A 21,528-nucleotide genomic window follows, 5' to 3' on the forward strand; every position below is an offset into this window, starting at 1 on the left:
TTCGAAGTGTCCAGAAGAACTGCACGTGCTTCTGCGGTCACCAAAGTGTATGCGCATTTTTTTCCGTGACTACTATGCGATTGTTTTTTTATTCTTACAAAATGTTTTACTTTATTAGATTTTGCGCTCAGCTACATTTGCTAGCTTGAGTTGGTCCTCTGTTGAAAAGTTTCTTGCTTTGAACGATAATTGAATGATAGCGGGGAAAAACATTTGACCTGAGTTACGGTTGGTTTGTAAGTTGTCCTATTTAAACAAAAAAGTTTCCCTTCACACTTTTTCCCCAGTCCAGAGTTACTGAAGTAAAACCACGACGAGAACTTGTGAGAAACCTCCGTTGCCGCCCTACAGTTTGCCTGGCGGACACGTTGGCAGGAAGCATCACTGGCATGTCATCAACTGGCAGCGAAGAAGTCAATTAGCACACACTAGCTGTCGTGACCCCCTCCGAGGCTGCGCTAGTTAATTAGCGGTTCAGCTGACGGCGCCCCCCAAAGGCGGCATGCAATGCTAGCTGTAGCTGGCGGTCTGACGACGGCTGGCCGGTGCCATCTATGAATTTAAAACAAGCCCCGCCCACTGTGACACACAGATGGTGAGCAACACATTTTGTAGACATGTTAAGCTAATGACTTTTTTATATATCATGTTCAAAACATTAAAAAAAGTCTGTGACGTTCCCAGGTTTTGTCCTGGCCCTCCCGCAAAGAGCAGAATCAGAAGAGGAGCTAATTAGACGCCGCATTCAACTGGAAGGAAAGGTGAGAAAACGCAACAAGTTTAGTAAAAAGAGGTTGCGTGTAAAAAGCACTCCATTTATTTTCATGCAGGAAGAGAAACATTGTGCAGTCACTAGGACGCTTCCACGCCATCTGCCACTGGAAGTCCACCTTGAGAGAATGGGGCTAATATTAGCAGAATGCACTCCTAGCCTGGGGGGAGGGGGGGGGGGGGGTGCCATCTGCTGCCTTGTTCGGCATGAGGGGCGAGAGGGGAGGGAGGCTTGACTGCACAATGTGTGCGTAAATGCTTAACATGTGGACTGCCACCTCTCCCTGTCCTTGTTCTGCTGTGTGTGGCAGTATGCACTGTGTGCACAATGATGAATCAAGTGAGTATTTCGTACGATTTGAAAACTGTAACAGTCAGTCTTGTCACGCTGGTATCGAACTGTGCTAGACTCTCCTCGTCTTAATGAAAAAAAAAATGGCACAAGCCTAAAATATAGCATCAAAATCTACTGTAATTTAAACGAACGAACAATATTAGTTCATTATTAAAACTGCTTTTAATCAGTGACAACACTCATGTTGTAACCTTTAGGGTTATTATTATTAATCTAGATGCATTATATATATATATGTGTGTGTGTATATATACACACACAATATTACATTTTTTAATGACCTAACCTTTATTAAGCCATAAACCAATCATTTAAACCTATATATTTTAACCTATATATACTGTATATTCATAGGAGTGACTTGAACGCTGCCTTTTTTTATTGACATGAGAACTGAGCTGTGAAAAGCTCGTCAGCCAATCAGCATCCCCCCGTTGCGGACTCGCCGGAAAGAACCGAGCGAGGCCGAAGTCTGCCGATGGCAGCGAGCGAGTTTCCGCATGGAGCTTGGCTTCCAGAGAGGATGGTGGACAGTCGGAGAAGACTGAGCTGAGCGAAACCATCGAACACCACCTGAAGAGGAGAACCGAGCTGGATTTACTTTTTATTTTGTCTTTTTATCTTTTTATTCCTCTTAATTTTCCATCTTATGGTGGACTGACGCACGAGAGGAAGTGGACCTGTTTTTTTATTTTTTGGAGCAGGTTTAATTTTTGGATCTTCTGGTTTGGACCACCTGAGCCGGCCCTCCAGGAAAATGGTGAGTGTGTGTGTGTGTGTGTGTGTGTGTGTGCACGTGGTGTGCACGCCATGACACCTGTGCACGAGCCTGAAGCGTGCACGCCCTGCTCAAAATCAATAGATGTCTCAACATGACTGAATAAAATAGGTACTGTATTGATCCTTTGCAGGAAATACAGCAGCCACATTTATAAACAGTGCAGTACCAAAAATAATAAAAATAAAGAATTAAACAAGTTGATGCTTAAATGTTATTTATGAATCAGATATATGCCAAACTTAATTAGTTACACAGGTAAAACATGCCTGACTCTTGGAGGAAAAACCGCTGTTTTATATTTTATCAGCTAGAAGAGCCATGCAGGGGTGCTTCTCTTCTTGCCCCAGACACCATCTTCAAAAGACTGCTTTATTCAAATTTAGCATCAATTTCCCCATAGCAAATAATATCAAATAGAAATAATATGTTTCAGTGTCAAACTGCATGGCCATCATAAATTATTTAAATGTAGAATGCTGTGCTTTAAATGTCATACAAGTGTAAAAAGAAGTGAAGCAGCGTTAATGGTGTAGAACAGGAGTGAAAGGATGGAATGGCTATATGTATATATGTGTATATGTATATATATATATACTTTTGACTTTCATTCATTCTTTTTCTATGCCGCTTAATTCTCACTAGCGGGGGTATGCTGGAGCCTATCCCAACTAACTTTGGGCGAGAGGCGGGGTACACCCTGCACTGGTCGCCAGTCGCAGGGCACATATAAACAAACAACCATTCACACTCACATTCATGCCTATGGACAATTTAGGGCCACCAATTAACCTAACATGCATGTTTTTGGAATGTTGGAGGAAGCCAGAGTAGCCGGAGAAAACTCACGCATGCGGAGAACATGCAAACTCCACACAGAGATGCCCAACGGAGATTCGAACCCAGAGCTTCCAGATCTCCTGACAACATGCTATAACCACTAGGCCATAATACAGCTTTTGCCCAACCAAATTTTCCAAAAATGACAACTGTGTTTTGTTTTGTTTGTTATATTATTATGACTTAGAATATTTTTTTCTTTAATATTTCAACTCTATGCTACTAATATGATATTGTTTTTCCTCATAATATTCAGATTTTATTCTCGTAAAATTGTGACTTTTTTTTCTCGTTAGAATACGACATTTTTCTGTTAACATTTGGGCTTTATTCTCATACATTAAAGCTGTTTTTTTCATTTCTGCTGTTTTAAATAAAAAAGAAAAAAAGAAGAAACTTTAAATAAACTTTCTTCTCGAAATAAACTTTATTTTTGCAAAGTCCTGACTTTATTCCCATAATATTTTATAACTTTTCATTATAACTTTTTCCGCAACTTACATTTTCAAAAATGACAACTTTATTTATTTTTTTTTTTTTGTTCCTCATGAATGATTTAATGATTGAATAATTTAAAAATATTTTTTCTTTAATATTTCACCTTTATGCTACTAAAATTACATTATTTTTCCTCATAATATGATGCTATTCTCATAAAATCACAACTTTTTGTTGTTAGATTTTTTAGAACTTTTTTCTCTTAATATTCTGACTTTATTCTGTAAAATTACTGCTGATTTTGTCATTATTGCTCTTATGTGTTTTTTGGGTTTTTTAAAAAAGTTTTCTTGTTAACTTATATGTTAAGAATATGTCGCAGGACAATGAAAAGACAGCCATGGGTCACACATGGCCCCCAGGCCGCACTTTGGACACCCCTGGTATAGAACGTTAACTTTGCTAACAAGGTGCGTTAGCTTATGGAGACGCTGGAGTCTTAATACTTTGAATGTGACTTAACTTGCTGTCTTTATTTTTCTTCCCTTAATGCCCCTTTTAAGCATATTTCATATCTACAGGGCTCTAGTAATGTCAAAAACCATATTTAGAAAGTCATACACAGGTTTTCTATGCTCAAACTATGAAAATATTCAATTGATTAACATTGAATCCTATACTTTAGAAAATCATTTAATGTGGTCGGGTCTGGAACCAATTAACCGCTATAAACGAGGGACGGCTGTATTTGAATCAATCCGCCCACCCCTACTTTCATGTCATCATACGCATCCTCACTTGTTAGCGAAGGTATTTTATGCCATTAACACAGCTTTACTTCTTTTTACGCTTGTATGGCAGCTAAGAAAGTTAAAGTGCGCCATTGCTGGAATTGAAAGACTCTGCAAACGCTTTAGACTTGATGTTTACGGGGGTGTTGTGTGTGTTGCAGCGCTGTAAAGTGGAGCGCGCCTCGTCTTTTATTGCACTTTTACCAGCAGAGCGCTCCATCATGGCCGCCTGGCCTTGTGTTTTGTGGCCAGATGATGGAGGCTTCGTTTCACAGGGAGGGTGTAAACACTCACTGGGGGGCCGTCTGGGTGGTACAGCAACAAACTTTTAAGTGAAGTTAGCTTGCTAAAGTACGTCTGTTCCAGTCCTCGATGAGCAGGAGGACGCGGTGGGCTTGTCTGTCATCCATCATTGTTGTGCGGGTCGTCCTCAGTTTGTCTGCTTATTCATGAGATTCACCCCCCACCCAGGCAGCAGTAGTGCTAAATGGATCAGAACCAACCAAACAAGCAGTGGACAAGTGTACTGCTGGCGGGGAGGTGAGTTCAAGTTTACTTGGGCTATAGATTGTTAAAAGATACGCAAGTGGATTTATGACACACCGTGTTGTTTGGGACCTGTCAGCTGCAAGATTGTTTTTTAAGTTGGAGCGCTCACTCTGATCTCTGCATCAAATATGATTACTGTGACATTCATTCAGTCATTCATTTTGTAGTGCTAATGCTGTTCAGGCTGGAGCCTATCCCAGCTGCCGAAGGGACAACTAACCTTTGGACAATTTAGACGCAGACATTAAAGCTTTTGGACTGTGGAAGGTGGTGGGGGCCCACACCCAGAACCACATGGCTGTGAGACAGACATGCTAATCACGACATCACCGTGCTGCTCAGACCTGTTGTGATGTCAGAATGTAAACTTGTATCTTCCTGTCCATCAAAGCCCGCTGCTTCCTGCAGTGATGAGCTGCTGGGAGGCTGCAGCCAGGCCGAGTGTGGAGGAATACTGATGAACCCGAGCTGCTCCCTGACCACATGTCTCGCTAATGAATGCAGAGTCCCTGTAGGACCATTCACTGCATGCACGCTCTGCACTGGACTCTTTTGACTTTGACCCGGCATCATCTTACACTCTCGGCCTCTCCTCTCTGAGGCCACCATGCACATCTTTGAATACATTTTGTCTTCTGGGTAAAAAAAAAAAAAATAACACGTCCATCTACATCAGGGAGGACTTTTAAAAGTCCCATATTCTACTAAGGACTAAAATTTTGGACTGAATTGGACAATTCATGAGTAATTTTCAGATATACAGTCATGGAAAAAATGATTAGACCACCCTTGTTTCTTCAGTTTCTTGTTCATTTCAATGCCTGATACAACTAAAGGTACCTTTGTTTGGTCAAATAACAGTGACAACAAAAATAGCTCATAAGAGTTACATTTTTTGGCACTACAATGCTATAGCTATTCATGTATTAACTTAAGCAATTTTGGTTATTATCAAGAAAACCATGGAAGTTGCTAGATAGCTGCTCTTAAATTCAACTCTTCTGAGCTATATTTGTTATCATCATTATATTTGTCCAAACAAAGGCATTAAAATGGATCAATAAACTGAAGAAACAAGGGTGGTCTAATCATCTTTTCCATTACTTTAGATGAATAACTTATTGGTCACATTCAATGACTGAAATGTATTGCTTAATATCGTTGAATTTGGCATAATCTATGTTATTATTTTGGAGTAGTTATTGATGACTTGAAGCTTTGTGAAGCCTTTGTGAGCTATGTATTTAGTCAAGATGACATCATCTTCAGTGTTTGTCCAGTTCCTTTTCAGTTGCATGGACTGCAAATGCCTTGAATCTTCCCCTGCTTCTTTTGCATGCTTTGCGTTTTGTCAGATGTAGACGTTTGTTCCTTTTAGCTTGCTTCGCTGTCGCAGCAATGCCACCTTTTTTGTTTTCTTGGTGAACTGTGAAGATGACAGGTGTGGCGGTGTTATTCCTGCTAGACATTCACATCCAACCCCTTTCATTGTAGAAAGTTGACCACCTGTTGCTCTGTGAAGTAACATCTCGGTGTCCTGCTCTGTTATCAGCTGCCCTGGTACAAGACCTGTGTGTAATGTGGAGCCCAGGCACAATCTCATTGTGCCAAATCATCAATTCTGCACGTCATTTGCAATGTAATACTATCCTTGAAGGCATTCGCTTTCTCCTCCAGCTGATCAATTTGTTTTTGAAGTGATACAGTGTCATTATTCACTCCTTGACGTTTGTGAAGCACTTCCTGTCATCGTGCCGCTTGTCCCTTATCACATAGAGCCTGCCTTCCATGTCGTTCAGCTTCATTGCTACTTTTTGGAAACTAAATGCTTCCTGGCTTTCTTCCACATGGTCTTCCGCTGTGTTTGCTGCAGCAGTAGCCCTTTTTTCCTTTCATTTTGTTGTTGGTCAAAGTGAGTTTGGCGCTCATAAACAAATTCTAGGGACATACTGCTGTTGGAACATAATTAAAAAGTTACTTTTGTCATTATAGGGGAACTTTAAGGAACTGTAAGGTGGTCCTCCTGGTCCTTTCATCACATGCAAACAACTGTCATTTTTGGGACATGTTCTTGAGTGTGTGCTGGTTGTGTCTGCTGGTGGAGGTTGTTGCTCCTGAGGAGGTGATGAATCACGGCCATATGTTTGGGACGTGATATGCTCGCCGCTCCAAGCTGAATAATGAGAGGGCAGGCAGGGCGGGGGCGGGTAAAGCGATGATGCTGGCTCCGTTTTTCCGAGAGCATCACGTCCTTCATGGCTGCTGCCTCTATAGCGGTCTGGCCTGGACTCTGACGGGATGTGACCCGCTGAGCCTGGCCCAGTTCTAGACTCTAACAATCTGCCGCTCCCCTGGAAGCTTGATGCCCTGGCCTTTGAGGAGGTAAACAAACTGCACAGCAGTGAGACCTTCTGTTCACTAGAGGGCGCATTCTGCTGATGTGATTCCTCAAGGAGAAGAACGAGATGTTCCTAATCGTGTTTTTTGTGGAGAGTTTTGTTGTGAATGTTCTTCTCAAGGCAGCGATGAGCTCGTTTAGCGGCTTGCTCATTAGCGCATCCTCACAAGCTGACTGCTAATGATTGTGCAGATAAATCTTCAAAGTGGGACTGATGACGCTTGCTAACTGGACTTGGAGAACCTTCACAGGCTTCAGTCACACTTTGGGTCAACATGATCCCATTAGAACAACACATTTAAATTGTTGGGTCCCTTCAAATCCCCCTTTTAACTTCTTGGCTTAGTATACTTCTATTTGCTGTTGAAGCTTTTCCATTGGTGAAAGCAGGTACTATAAGGTACTATTTGTAGATACCCGCATATTTGTGGTTGGGCATCGGCGCCCCTGTGTAGTCGCTGACATTGATGTGCGGTGAGGTTCATGGCTGGTGAGGCACTGACTCTTTTTAGCGTTTTTTATGTTAATACAGGTTGCTCATTAAGAGGATAGATAACAAAGAAAAGGAGGAGAATAATTCAGTTCGGTTAATGTGTAATGTCTTTTACTGTAAGTGTGATGTCATTATCCTTGCTACTCAAACAAGAAAATACATACAAATGTCATACTGGAGGCACTTGCAGTACTGCTGCTTCCTAAAGGGGTGGGGGCGTGGGTGAGCTGGAAGGTGCTTGTCGCTGCCGTCCTTCCACAGAGGAAAAGCAAGCAGAATGAATCAGGTCAAAACGGCAAAGTATTTTGTTGTTTCAGCCTCTCATCCACACGGAAGCAGCGTTCTCTGCGTGCCCTGAAAAGGTATTTTTTTGAAAAAGGCTTCCAGAGTGGGAAAAATCGTGAAATGCATTTCCATATAGACAACCAAACGGCTGTTTTTCAGAAACGATATCACCGACCCACCGCCACCCTGTCGCTGTCATGTGACCAGAAGTGAGCTTTGACGACAAGGCACCATAATATCTGAATATTTCGACGGACATGACTGACTCCATTCGATATTCTCCTAGTATTTTGTTGTCTTATTCTCCAAAATGACTCGTAGATGTAACTCCACTCTGTCGTAAGTCTAGATGAGCCTTGGAAACCGGAAGACGACGGACTTATGCCCATGCGTTCTTTCTTCTTCTGTAGTTTGGTGTGTCACGTGGTTCCGTCTGTGTGTCTGTTTACAGTGCCACATGTAGGTGTACCTTGTGTATTACATCGTTTTCACCCAGTGATACATTCCCGTCTGGATGCAGCTGCTTACTAATCCGGCACAGTGTGGATGCAAATGTTTTTTCAACCTGCAAAAAAAAAATCCCAGGAACGTTCCTGTGTGGACAGGACCTCAGTGTGCACTCAGACGATAGGCAGGCTTCCACACCTAGCCGAGAAGCCATGCTCACGTTGGCCTCAGATTAGTTTTCTTCTGTGTGTTTGATCAGGTAATCTGGAAATTTAGCTATTTTTTTCTTAAGAAAATGTCAAACAATTGGAATCATACAGAAAATACATTTATAATACAGTTCAATGGACAAAATATTTGATGCCACTGTCTCCAGGGGGGAAAAAAAACCCAAAACAGTGCTGCAGCTATGAATCCAGCAGAAGACGCTGTCTCACAAGCTAATTCAATCAGTATTTTCCAGCAGGAAGATGCTTTGACAAGACGTGATGTGTAAAAGTACATTTAAAATGCGTTTAATAAGTGTGAGAGACATATGATTTATGATGGTTTATTCGATCAAAAACAGGCATTGTAGAGCCTTTTTATGGCTGTGTCCATTATTGGCATTGACCATCATCTTGGTCCTTGGTCATTGTAATATTTGAGGATACATGTCACATGCTAATGTTAGCTTAGCCTGTTGCTATGTGTCTTTGCTGTGGGCATTGCGGTATTATACTCCACAGTCTCCACTTTGCAGCACTTTGCTCTCAGTCTCAGTAAAGTTGACCGAGAAGTAAATACAGGAGAGCCTCCTTCTCGATTGTTGTTTGTTGTAATTTCGTGCGTTCAATGACGCTTGGTTTTCACCATTTCCTCAGTAGTTTCAAGCTAAAGGCAGCAGTAGTGCCTGATGTCCTGCTGCCACTTTAATTAGTCAAGCTTGACACTCTGCTTGTTATTCTCCTGCGTCCCAGTGTCTTAGTCCGTCTGTCTTGCGTCCCTCTAGTTGGACTTTAACAAGGTCTCCTGAGCGTCTCTTTGGACCACATTGACTTTTTTAGAGCTGCACAGGCTTTCAGCTGCTCAGCGCAGTGTCCTGACTGTAAAACAGGGAAGGCTCATTCAGACTGGATGACAACGCTGTCAGAGAGATGTTCATTTTATGTTTTTATTATTACACTCTGTTTATCTTTTTTTATTTTTAGCTATGTGACAGGGTCGAAATACACTACTCACAAGCAGTTAGGGAGATTTCAGATACATTTCAGGATGAACCTAAAATGTACTACTGTAAAACCTTTACAGGTGAACTCAGTTTGAGCTTCTCTAATTTAGAACGCACATGTCCAACATGGGGCCGCACGATGGCCTAGTGGTTAGCATGTTGGCCACAGAGTCAGGAGATCGGGAAGATATGCGCTTAAATCTCAGTTGGGCATCTCTGTGCGGAGTTTGCATGTTTTTGTGCGTGTGTGGGTTTTCTCCGGGTACTCCGGTTTCCTCCCACATTCCAAAAACTTGCATGTTAGGTTAATTGGCGACTCTAATTTGTCCTTAGGTATGAATGTGAGAGTGAATGCTTGTTTGTCGATATGTGCCCTGTGATTGACTGGCGACCAGTCCAGGGTGTACCCCGCCTCTCGTCCAAAAGTCAGCTGGCTGTGAGGATAGCATAGAAGATGGATGGATGGATGTCCAGCATGTTCAATACTTAATGCAGTTAACACACATCTTGCTGTTCTCTAACATAACAGTTGTGCATAACCCTAACTTTTTGTGAAGTGGAAAAGTGCAGTTAGCTTGTTGGAGCTGAGCTGTGGCGACAAATGAGACAATGTGAGGTGTGTGTGTGCTTGCAGACACTGTGCTTATGCAGACGGTGAAAGTGCAGCAGCTTTTGGACCAGTAGGAGGGAGGCCATCACTGTGCTGACGCTACACTTCATCACAGCACCTAAGACAACACACACACACATACATACACACACACACACACACATGCACACGCGCCTACATGGTTTTGGCTGATTGGACAGGCATGGTGAGGACCAACTGGAATGTACATGCACTAACAAGGGCTTAGTATATGCACATAGAATGAACAGAATAAGATTTTCATTGCATGGTATAACTGCTGTTTTACCATGCACATGACAATAAAACTCTCTTGAATCTTGAATCTTGAATACTGTGTAATATATGCACATACTGTGTAGAGAAATGATTATTTGTACAAACTCAGTGTTTCCCCGTACATTTATTTTATTTGTGGCAGCCTGGCACAAATAAATTTGGACCGCCACAAATAGGTTCGGTGCTACCTGTTCACCGTCGCGCGTAAACACATTACAATGGTTCTGTCTCTGAATGTAGCTCGTCGTTCCAACTCCGTACAGTTGATGGCGTCGTAACTCGTAACGTAGCTTCTTAACGCAACTCATATGCACCTACCTGCTCTGCCAGAGAAGATGCAAGCAGCACATGCAAGCCGCCACCGCCGCAAATGGATTGCAGTCCTGTGCAGAACACTGAAACTACCGTCAATAATTCACTTTTGTACTTTATAATACATAAGGAGCACAACACATACAAATAGACATTATACAATAATATAAAATAAGAATATAAAGATGGCAAATAAAGCAGACGGTCTGTATAACAACCCAAAGTGCAACTCGGGGGTCCATTTTCGGCCCACAGTTTGTCTTTTACCGGCCCTATTGGCATATTGTAAAAATAACATAAATGAAGAGATATATTATTAGATATTACACTAATTTGATTTATCACCTTTGAAACAAAGTTAAGCTAACCAAGTTAAACTCGACATCCTTCAATCATTCTTTATGCAGTGGAAAAAGTTTGGACACCCCTGGTGGATAAACTATCAAGAATAAAATTAGGGGTGATTAATCTATGTTTAAGAATTGATTGATTTGTGTAGAATTGGATGCCTTGAAGCAGTTGTCAAAATGGAGTGCAAATGGACTGCTTGGCTGCAACCAGCAGAGGCGCTGTTGATTCAGTTTCAATTAGTTTGCGATCTAAAGAAGCACATGACATCAGCTATGCTAAGCATGTCATCAATCGCCACTGAATTAATTATGAAACTGTAGTTGAATTCTTCAAGGAAAACTGCACTATTTGTACAATTTTGCCCATTAGCCACAATCCTTATGCGAGACATGAACACTTGTTTCTCTTTTCTGTGTGTTCTAAAGATATAAACAGAGGCAGCTAAGAATGCATGTAATGCGACGCAGCTATTCCGCCCATAACGCCTTCTGAAAAAGCTTGCTAACAAACTCGCCAAAGCCGCCAACAAAGCTGAATTTACATAATGTGATGTGGATATTAACCAAGCTCCAGCGACATTGTTATTATTATTATTATTATTATTATTATTAACATTGTTACGCTGAAGAACTACGTTACTGGCGTAGTGACGCCTCACCTCGCCACACCACACCAGCTAGCTACTAGCTGGCTAGCGACTAGCTTCGCCACACACTCGCTCGCAGCGTGTCAGCGCGGCGCTCACAATGCCTCAGGCCACTACTGAAAGGTAACGCTAAATATTGGAGCTGCCGCCATTGCTGCTGTGTTTTTGTTTTTCACTTTGAAAAAGGTAACGCTAGGTGTAGCGTATGTGAAATTAATGCGCCCAGGAAGGAAGTTCTGATCATGCTTAAAATGACCAAAGTATGACAAAATACTTTTAAGTATTACATGTTATCATGAATGTACAGTACATGTGACTACATGGTCACAGCATGTATATAAAACCATAAAACCTTGTTGGAGGTTTTTTGAGGTGCTTTAATAGCGGGCGTTCTCGGCGGAATGGGTGTCTCCCATTATGTGCATTAATTACCTGCCTCTTTTTAGCTGTTTTTATATCGATAGAACACACAGAAAAGAGAAAGACGTGTTCATGTCTCACGTAAAGATTGTGGATGATGGGTAAAAATAAAAAAAAAGTGCAGTTTTCCTTTTAATAAACAGTCTTGTGTGCAGATAGAAAGTAGTAGAATGTGTCTTTACTCCTTTATGCTCTTTATGAAGGCAACGTTCTTGTTTGTGACCTTCAAGCTAAAAGAATGTTTTTGGGTTCTTTCATCTTATTTTTTATCAGATCTTGTGCGTAGGAACCCTGAGGATTTGGATTATATCCCACCAGGGAAAGTTTGATGTTGATGCTGAGGTCTCGGGCATGATTGAGGGCAGCAGGAGTGAGCGTCCTGTGAGCGAGCCAGCAGGAGGCGACCTTTAGACAAAGATGTCGTTATCCTCTGATCAACACAGTCAGTGTTTGTCATCACAGCCAGGAAATGTTAATGCTTTGCAGGGAGGAGAAGGACGCTCTGTGCTAGACAACATGACGGCCTGACCACGTCACCTGACCAATGTCAGTGTTAGCCCCACTCAGACCTGTGCTTGAGAGTGGGCTTCCACTGCAGTAGGCGCTATGCACCCTTTCTGCCTCGTTGGAGTAGTCATCGTTTTCCAAACTATCTAAACAAGACAGCTTAATCTTAAATTTAAATTTGGTGATTGTTATTTTATGAAGTTAAATTTTAATTTCTTATGGTGACAGTTAATTCATTTATCACATGAGTATGTGTAAGCATTTAAGTGCATGAATTGAGACACAGGCACGGTGTTTCAATTTGTGCACTTCTGCACTTACACTTCAACAACTACAGTGGAACCTCGGTTAGCATACGCACCAGTTAGCGTGTTTTTCAGTTAACATTGAAAATTTACGCCACAATTTTGCCTCGGTTTGCGTGTAACTCTCCGGTTAGTGTACAATATGGCACACGTCTTGTAGTGTTGTTAATACGGTGCCTGAGTCCATACTGTGTTCTTAATGTATGTTTCTTTTATCACAAACCGTTGTTAGCGTCCTATTAGCTAGCTAAACAAAATGGCACACGGAACCCAAAGTCAGCGACACTATGTCACCAGTCTATGATGTCATCAGCGGTTGACTCTCGAAAATGTGAACACAAAACACGTTCTTATAGATTTACAATTATAATTGTCAATGCATAAAACAATTCTAAATACATATAAATGAGGAATGAAAGGGATAAATGAACATTTAAGGTTACCTTTAGCTTCAATGAAGATGTGACTGTTCCCAAAGACACAATTTGGCAACGAGATAAACCACAGCCACCTTCCTGTTCTCAGTCACGTCAAGAATCACGTTTTCTTCACTGAAGGCAAAAGTATGTAATGTTCATTTATCCCTTTCATTCATCGTTTATATGTATTTATCTGCATTTGGCATTGTTTTCTGCATGTACAGCTATTAATTGTAAAACTATAAAAACATTTTGTGTAAACATTTTTGGCTTTCTGGAACGGATTAATGGGATTTAGATTATTCCTTGTGGGAAAAATCTATCCGGTTAATGTCTGTTTTGGTTAGAGTCGGACCTTCTCGAACAAATTAACGCTAACCAAGGTTCCACTGTATACTAAGCGTACTTCGTTCCTGAGGGCGGGAATTTTGACAGTGTAGTTGTCGTGACTCGATGCGAGGAGGACGACTCAAAGGCAGAGTTGGCAGGCACTTCTCAAGGTAAGGTTCAATACTTGAGCAGAGGTCAGTATACAAGAAGTCAGTCCAGTAAGGCAAAGGTATCCAAAAACGGCAAGCAGAAGGAGGGGTTGAAAGACAAGCAAGGGTGCAAAACCAGACAGACAAACTATGAATGCTTGACGTGACATGGAAGTACAACGAACTTGCAACTGACAGGAGGAAGCAGAAGGTATAAATAGGGAGCAGGTAATCAGAGTTGACTAGAAACACCTGGGCAGAATCAGGGTGGAGGCAAGAGCTCCTCGATGATGGATTGGCAACAGGTGTTACAGGAGGCAGGCATGACAGTAGTGCTGTCCCAAATCCATTACTGCCGTCGTGCACTTACCGGAAATGACAATCGCAAAATTTGCCCGCTTCCTCTTCTTCTCTCCTTTTTAATTGTTTATTGTTGCAACTACTTGAGTTAGCCTCTCCCCTTCCGCTACGAAGCCAAGATGGCGACTATAGGGGGTGGGTACTGACAGTGCACTGCATTTTGCCGTAATTTCCTGTGGAACGCACTTATGCACTTAAAATGCAAAGTGCAAATATGGAAGTACACTAATTGACACACAGCGCATGTGAGGGGTCTCCCGCCACAAAAAGGGGGAGTTTTTTGTGGTGATTGTCCTTTTCTTCACGTCAACATCACTGATGCACAGCAACTTTGTGGAAGGCAATGTAGCGTAGCTGCCACACCCACCACTTGACCACTCCCACCAGCTTGCCACTCCCTCTATTATGCTGCTTTCATGTGACTTTTGACCCTCAGAGTTCATGTTCTCAGCAATGAATCATCCGCAGTAGAAACGTGAGCTGGTGGCCTTTGGAAAAATGCTTTTGTGCTTTTACGTTGAAATGGATATGACCCACCTCCCACAACCACGGCAACCCCACACTAACACACAGCCTGCAGAAGGAGAAAACACTTAATGATGAATTATCGTTGTGTTATTGTGTTTGCCCCATCCAAATAGGCATCGACTTACACTTGATATATAATACAAATAAGTCATAACCATCCATCGTTAAAAATGGCGTGCACTACTTGGCTGCAAACAGCAGAGGCGCTGTGGATTCGGTCTCAACTACGCTGCTGCCTAAAGACGTACAGCTCCACTACAGCAACATTACTGTGATCAATGATTTATATTCATCAATATGGTATATAAAGTGAACAATTAGTTTCATTCATTTTTATAATGAATCGATTTAATGGAATTTAGTATGATCCATTCTACCTAGAAACATTTAGACCACGGGTGTCCAAAGTGCAGCCCAGGTGACATTTTCAGCCCGCAGCCTGTTTTTTTCTTGGCCCTCGGCATATTGTAAAAATAACATGAATGAATTATTAATGAGATATTATATTAGATATTACACTAATTTGCCTTGTCACCCATAACGCTAAGCTAAGATGTTTTGTTCAGATAGCTTAGCATATATTGACCTACATTGAATTGGTGTTAGCATCTTTCATGCAACGTATACCCATTAGTTTGCTCTGATGTCGTCGTCTTTGATGCTCACAGCCACTGGGGGGCAGTGATGTGCGGTGAGGTCCATGGCTGGCGAGGCACTGACTCTTTTGGAGTTTTTTATGTTAACACAAGTTGCTCATTTAGAGGAGAAATAATTCACGTTGGTTAATAAAATGTTTTCAGATACTTCTTAGACCCAATTACTAATTTTTTTTACAAGCTGAAAAACATTTGTGTTGTTACTTTTTATTTGTATATGAAGTACATGCAGCCTTTCCTTCTCCACAAAAAAAGTTCTGATACTTTGTTGTAAAAGTCTGATCACCTCCTGGTGAGTTTGGGTATATAATCCTCCATCTTGGCAGTCAAATTCATTCATTCATTCAATCAGTAGAGCATAAAAATATTTTGAACGCAAGCAAAGCAGAAAGCAAAAAAAAAAAACAAAACAAAAACACCGGCTTTTTCCTTTGTGGAAGGACGTCAGTGACAAGCACCGCCTCTTCATGTTGCAGCGGTGCTGAAAGTGCCTCCCGTATGACATTTCTATGTATTTTATTGTCCGATTAGCAAGGTCATACTTACAATAAAGGCTGTAGAAAGTCATGGTGTATAATAAATGCTTTTGCAACATTATGTTATTGGCGACATGCTGACAAACACACACCGGCAGGCGCCATGAGTCAACTCAGTGCACTCAGACGGCAGGTGGGGCGTATGCACTAAGCCGAGAAGTCACTCGCATGGTGGCCTCAGGTTTCTTCCCTGTATTTGATCAGGAAATCCGGAAATTCAGCAATTTTTATTTAACAAAATGTTAAAAACAATTAGACTCACATAGAAAATACATTTGTAATACAGTTCAATCCCCTGACCGCACGGCACTGCCAGGGTGCATGTTTGCACGGCTGTGGATTACTGTGGTATGCTGTGATGTTTTATACAGTTGTCCCTTGTTTATAGCGGTTAATTGGTTCCAGACCCGACAGCGATATATGAATTTCCGCGATATAGAATTCAATGTTAATAAATGAAATATTTTCGTAGTTAGAGCATAGAAAACTTGTCTATGACTTTCTAAGTACATTTTTAAACATTATTAGAGCCCTGTAGACATGAAATAACACCCCATAGTCACTTTTACACTCATTTTATTCTTTGTTTACAACACATTGCTCAAATGCAGGGACTCGAGACGAGCAAGTGAGCGAACTAGGGAGAAAAACAAGCTAGCAAGCTAACCAGTTAGTCTCAAATGTATGTCTTCTAAACTGAAGAAGCCCAAAACTTACCACTTCCACATGGAATGGGAGGAGAACCTTTTTTTTCACTCTATCATGTCGGACATTCTATGGCTGACTTCATGCAGTGTTAAGGTACTGTAACGTAATGTCTCAATGTTTTGTGTCATTACTGCCGCCTAGTGACCAGTATACTACATATCACTTGTATTTCAAATATTTTGACCAATGATAGACCATAGTTTACCACAAAACAGCGACCATTTGTTAATTAATTAATTTCTGAAAAACCCAGATAGTGAAGGAGCAATAATCGAACCTTGATATTGTGAGGGACGATTGCAGTCAACAGTTCATTTCTTTTTTTTGACTCAACACACTTTGAAATAGGAGTAGGCAATACTGCATAATTTGGTATCGTCTGACGTCAAGTAAATTCTGCACCGGTATCGATTTTATTTGTCTTTAATTTGTTGATCGAGATTATAATCAGAATAAAACACAGGACAAAAACAATATTTGTATCACGATGATCCAAATATGATGATTTGATAACAATGTATTAATACATAAATTCAACAATATAAGACAATGTGACAATATCTACAAAATAATGCAATTATTCCCTTTTATTGCAAACAACTGTTTGTGTAAAATACGCAAACAAAAGCAAAAACTACTCTTGGCTCTCATTCAAATTCTTTGGCTTTTTGCCTCCTGTGTCCAATAACTTATTCCCTAAGTTTGTTATTGACATAATGATATATAAAATATGTTTGAACGGCTAGCAGATATTTGTGAAAATAAACATAGAAGAGAACTGACAAATATTGATCCAATACTGACACTATTGATATTTGAATAGATCCACCCAGGTCTCGATTGAACTTGACGAGTTTCACATTACAACCCTTTAGCGGTCCGACTCTGGAGCAAAAGTCATGACCCCCAGCCGCCCTGACAGACGTGAAATGTGAACAGAAGAAGAAGAAGAAGAAGAAGAAGAAGGCTCACTTCCAGTCGAGTTGTGTTACCGGTAGAGCATGTGACACCCAAGCATATGAATGTAGCAAACGTTAGTTTCTGACAGGAGTGTTGTGGTCCAAGGTTCTAAGGAAGGCCCTGATGGACGCTCACACAGCTGCTCTGTTTCCCCACAAACATCACACCCCTCCCCCCCTTTTCCTTGTCCTCCTGTCTGCTCCAGTGCCGCCAGGTAGCGTGAGGGGGAGGAGCTGGTCTCACCTGGGTCAAACCTCCAGTTCCCACCACAGTCCCACCCGGCCCACCCTCACGGCTTGAAACCCGACACCTGTGACATCATTCACGTTGGCGGGCTGGAAGCTCCACACTCTCAGGAGAGCTGAAGAGCAGACACAAGCAGACGTTCTCCGCTTGGATCAATCACGCCTCCACCTGTGGATGAACCCAGCAGCACCCCCGCCCCCCTATATTACACCCCCCACCCTGAAGGAGGAGACTTTTCTGGGCTTGGTGAGGGGATTGTTCTGTCTCTAAGCTGAAGGCTACAGCAGTCTTCTTCTTCTCCTCCGGACGTCGACGTCTTCTTCATCTTGTGGACCTGTGGTGCAGGTGAGATGCCTGCTTTTAGAACTTCTAGTGCTTTCTTAGATTTCATAGATTTTAGTCTGTGCAGGTCCAAGTTATTTAGTAACTGTTTGAGTTGGCAGGGAGTGATTTGTTCAGTGACCCGGTTGGACACTTTGGCCTTTTCTGCAGTCCAGCAGGTGTCTGGATCCGTGTTGAGATGTTTAGTCAGGTGACCATCCTCCAGCATGGTGGTGCTAACGATGATGAGCTCAGCCCAGCTCTAGAAGGTTCTGGCCCAATCCATCCAGAATCTTTCATTTAGCATGAAGCTACTGCTTGGTTTTGTTCACCTGGTGTCTACTTGGAACATTTTTAACTTTATTTATAATAATGATTGCTTGTGCTAAAATGTGCAGGACATATGAGAAAAGAAAAGTGTTCCAGCGCTCTGGTGAGAAATCCAACACGTTGTCGAGCAAAAGAGTCCCTGGGGGGGAGTTTTAAGTTTCACGCAGCTGGGATTACGTCTTTGAGACCCAACTTCTGCTCAGATAGAAAGCACTCGGATCCAGACGAGAATGCCGACTGTTCTTGGTGTTCTCACTGCAGGAATGTGGAGAGTGTGAGATCCGCTTGTCTTTAATTTCATGCTTCACATTCATGACCTCACTCAGAAGACCAGGAAACTTGACTTCATCGTTCATTTTTGGCATTTAACTATCAAAATACATTCACAAAATGTTAGTTTGAGCTACAGTATTCCACGTTTCACACCTCAGCATTTTAACACCACCGAGCATTCTGGAATATTTACACTAAAAAGCCTGAAAAAAGTCATACCTTTTAATGAAATGTGAAGCTGTTCTTGAACCATTTAGAGTAGAAGAATGGCTTTTGTCTCTTTTAAAAGCGAACAAGGTGGATTTGTATCCCCAGCAGTCTAAGTGTTACAGGCACTGAGGAATAGGAGTTTGAATACACTGAAAATGATTATTTTTAGGTTTGCCTGTATAATCTTCTCTCTCCACTTTGCAGTTCGAATATCACGGCTTCACTGTATTATGCTTTTTCAAAAATATATGAATTAATAAATCATGCTGTTTCATGGTTGAATACGGCTTATTATTTGTTAAAAATATTCATACTAAAGCAAATTTTACAAAGTTTTGCCTAAATAACCATTTTCAAGTATAAAAATGGCTAAAGGAACTAAAGTAAGACAAGAAGACGCATTCAAAAACACTGTGAATGATATGTAGTATTCTACATTGGTCACTAGGTGTCAGTAATATTACTGTTTTCTGTGAGACACACAAATGCCAGACAGCAGGCTTTTTATTGCAAGTTTGAATTATCTCACAACAGGCACAATTATCCCTAATAAAAAATAGGCTATTGTTGCAGCTGTAACCCACATCAAGTTAAACTCAACTCTGAACCCCTGATGTCACTTCCTGTCCACCCGCCACTCGGTTCCACTAGGGAACACATTTATAGCAACACACGGGCACAAGTCTTATTTATGTCTTAAATGGCTTGTTACTCTTATTATGTATACTATATTGGGTAATGGAGTGTAAAGGTGACTATAGGGGTGTTATTACATATCTAGAGGGCTCTATTAATGTTAAAACCTGTATTAAGAAGGCTCTAAGCTGGTTTCTATGTTCTAACTACAAAAATATTCCATTCATCAATAAAAAATCCTACTTCGCAGAAATTCACTTATGACGGTTGGGTCTGAAACCAATTAACTGCGATAAAGGAGGTATTACTGTATTTTTTTCAGAAACTAGTTTGGAGATTTGACTGGAAAACACAATGGGGCTGTAACTACAGTCCTTACCTAATTCCATTTCAAATTTGGCGATGATACTACAAAAATTGAGTATTTGACACAAGTTTTTCTAAAGTTAGGATCAGGTGTTTCAAAAGGTGTTCTCTTTGCAGATCCTTGGTCACACTTGGTTTTCACTAACTTCATGTAAGCAAAGCTCCTGACTTCCTGACACTCTAGCTTGTCTTTAAAGACCGTTTTGTCGTGACTTTTTGTCAAATGAAATTGAAAGAGATCTTCAAGGGCGAACGGTGCATCAACGTTGCATCACAGTTTGTGGTTTTCCAGAGTCCATGTTTTCATCATCCACAGCCCTTTTCCTTTACGCAGCAGTTCCTTGATAAAGGAAATGACAGAATAAAGAATGTCAGAATGGCGATGGGTTAATAAATGTATCTGACATATTTTTCTAAACAAAACAAGCTGTAGGCTGGGTTATACTACAGCGAACACGTGCACTTCTCCCCCACAACTCTTTTCTCTTCGACTAGCTAGTTAGCTTCCAGTGTATTTGTAAACAATGGCAACCTAAGCGACAGCCACATAAAACTAACATATTATATACAGTAGGTGCTCATATTTGAAAACTTTTTCACTCAGACACTCCTCAAATTGCTCTGCTTCTTTTGTTATGGCAGACTTTTTGGCGATTCCGCAAGAGGGATGAACCGGAAATTATGTACAGGGAGATTGGGAGGGGGCGGAACCAGCTGGTGTCGCTTATGCTGGAGCATAATTCAGGCTTAACATGGAAGCAGTGGTCTTAAAAGTATTAATGTCACAATTTTATATTGTTTTAAGTGGTAAAGGATTTATTTGTTTGGGGCGTTACATTAAGGAACATCACATGCTGACACAATTCATCAAATATGAAAAGGAGTCGGAAGAAGCAGATCCTGAGCTGATCCTGATTGCACTTTTTGCGTTAAGAATGTATTTATTTATTACATGAACAGTGCATATTAATAAACATTTCTGTCAGTATACCAGAGTTTGCTCATAGGCAATGTTGTCAATGTAAACATAAATCAAATCTCATTGAACATGTTCAGTTATATATCTGTAACATATCATATGATCCGCTTTTTGTCCCTATGTAGGATGGTATTATTGTTTATTAGCATCCTGGATTGTTCACTCATACATCCATAGCTCTTGTAATATTCGGCTTATAGAAATAATCTGTTCCAGGGTCAAACTGTGGCCATCATAAAGGCTTTATGGAGTGTACAGGCAATGTTAACTGTCATGCAAGTTGTGTATTTGCATATTTCACTTTTAAAAAAAATAGAAGATGATGTCTTTGGATTTCCTCCTTTCCACTCTCATGTCACCTTTGACCCGTTGCGTTGTGCTGGGGGAGGTCACTGTGACGCGGCATGCTGGAATCTGAGCTGGGGGCAGGTTAATTGCCTCTGAGATTCCAGCGCTAATGGAGCTAATCCTGCTTTTGTGCAGCTGCTGCTTCCTGCTGGAGACAGCGTGTCAGCTGACATGTAGTCGTTGATTAGCGCTCACCTTCGCCGTGCTCCTCAACAATCACGTACTTTATTACTGCATGGGCACTTGTATCTAGGGAGGACATGCGTAAGTGTCATACAAGTGTAAAAAGAAGTGAAGCGGTGTGAATTGTAACAAATGTTAACTTTGCTAAAGAGTGAGGACGTGTATGGCGGAGTCTTTGAATGTGACG

The 21,528-nt window shown here is 41.3% G+C and overlaps 1 protein-coding gene and 1 long non-coding RNA gene across 16 annotated transcripts in view; both read left to right on the forward strand.

The window, feature by feature from the left end:
* The first annotated feature begins 115 nt into the window (after positions 1–115).
* On the forward strand, positions 116–935 carry LOC129189179 (uncharacterized). Its single transcript, XR_008572751.1, has 3 exons — positions 116–595; positions 685–761; positions 831–935. It is a non-coding gene; the product is annotated as an uncharacterized LOC129189179 (long non-coding RNA).
* A 550-nt stretch (positions 936–1,485) lies between these two features.
* The window catches only part of ptprfa (protein tyrosine phosphatase receptor type Fa), an 86,177-nt gene continuing 66,134 nt past the window's right edge, over positions 1,486–21,528 (forward strand). For 4 of the 15 annotated variants that reach the window (XM_054790646.1, XM_054790647.1, XM_054790649.1 and 1 more), the window contains exons 1-2: positions 1,491–1,886; positions 17,655–18,040. The gene's annotated coding sequence lies outside the window, so the exon portion shown is untranslated. Of the gene's footprint in view, positions 1,887–17,654; positions 18,041–21,528 lie in introns of all 15 variants that reach the window. The other 11 variants (XM_054790651.1, XM_054790657.1, XM_054790655.1 and 8 more) reach the window with 8 other exon arrangements.

Source organism: Dunckerocampus dactyliophorus, chromosome 10 (assembly GCF_027744805.1).
Source record: "Dunckerocampus dactyliophorus isolate RoL2022-P2 chromosome 10, RoL_Ddac_1.1, whole genome shotgun sequence".
Classification (NCBI taxonomy): domain Eukaryota; kingdom Metazoa; phylum Chordata; class Actinopteri; order Syngnathiformes; family Syngnathidae; genus Dunckerocampus; species Dunckerocampus dactyliophorus.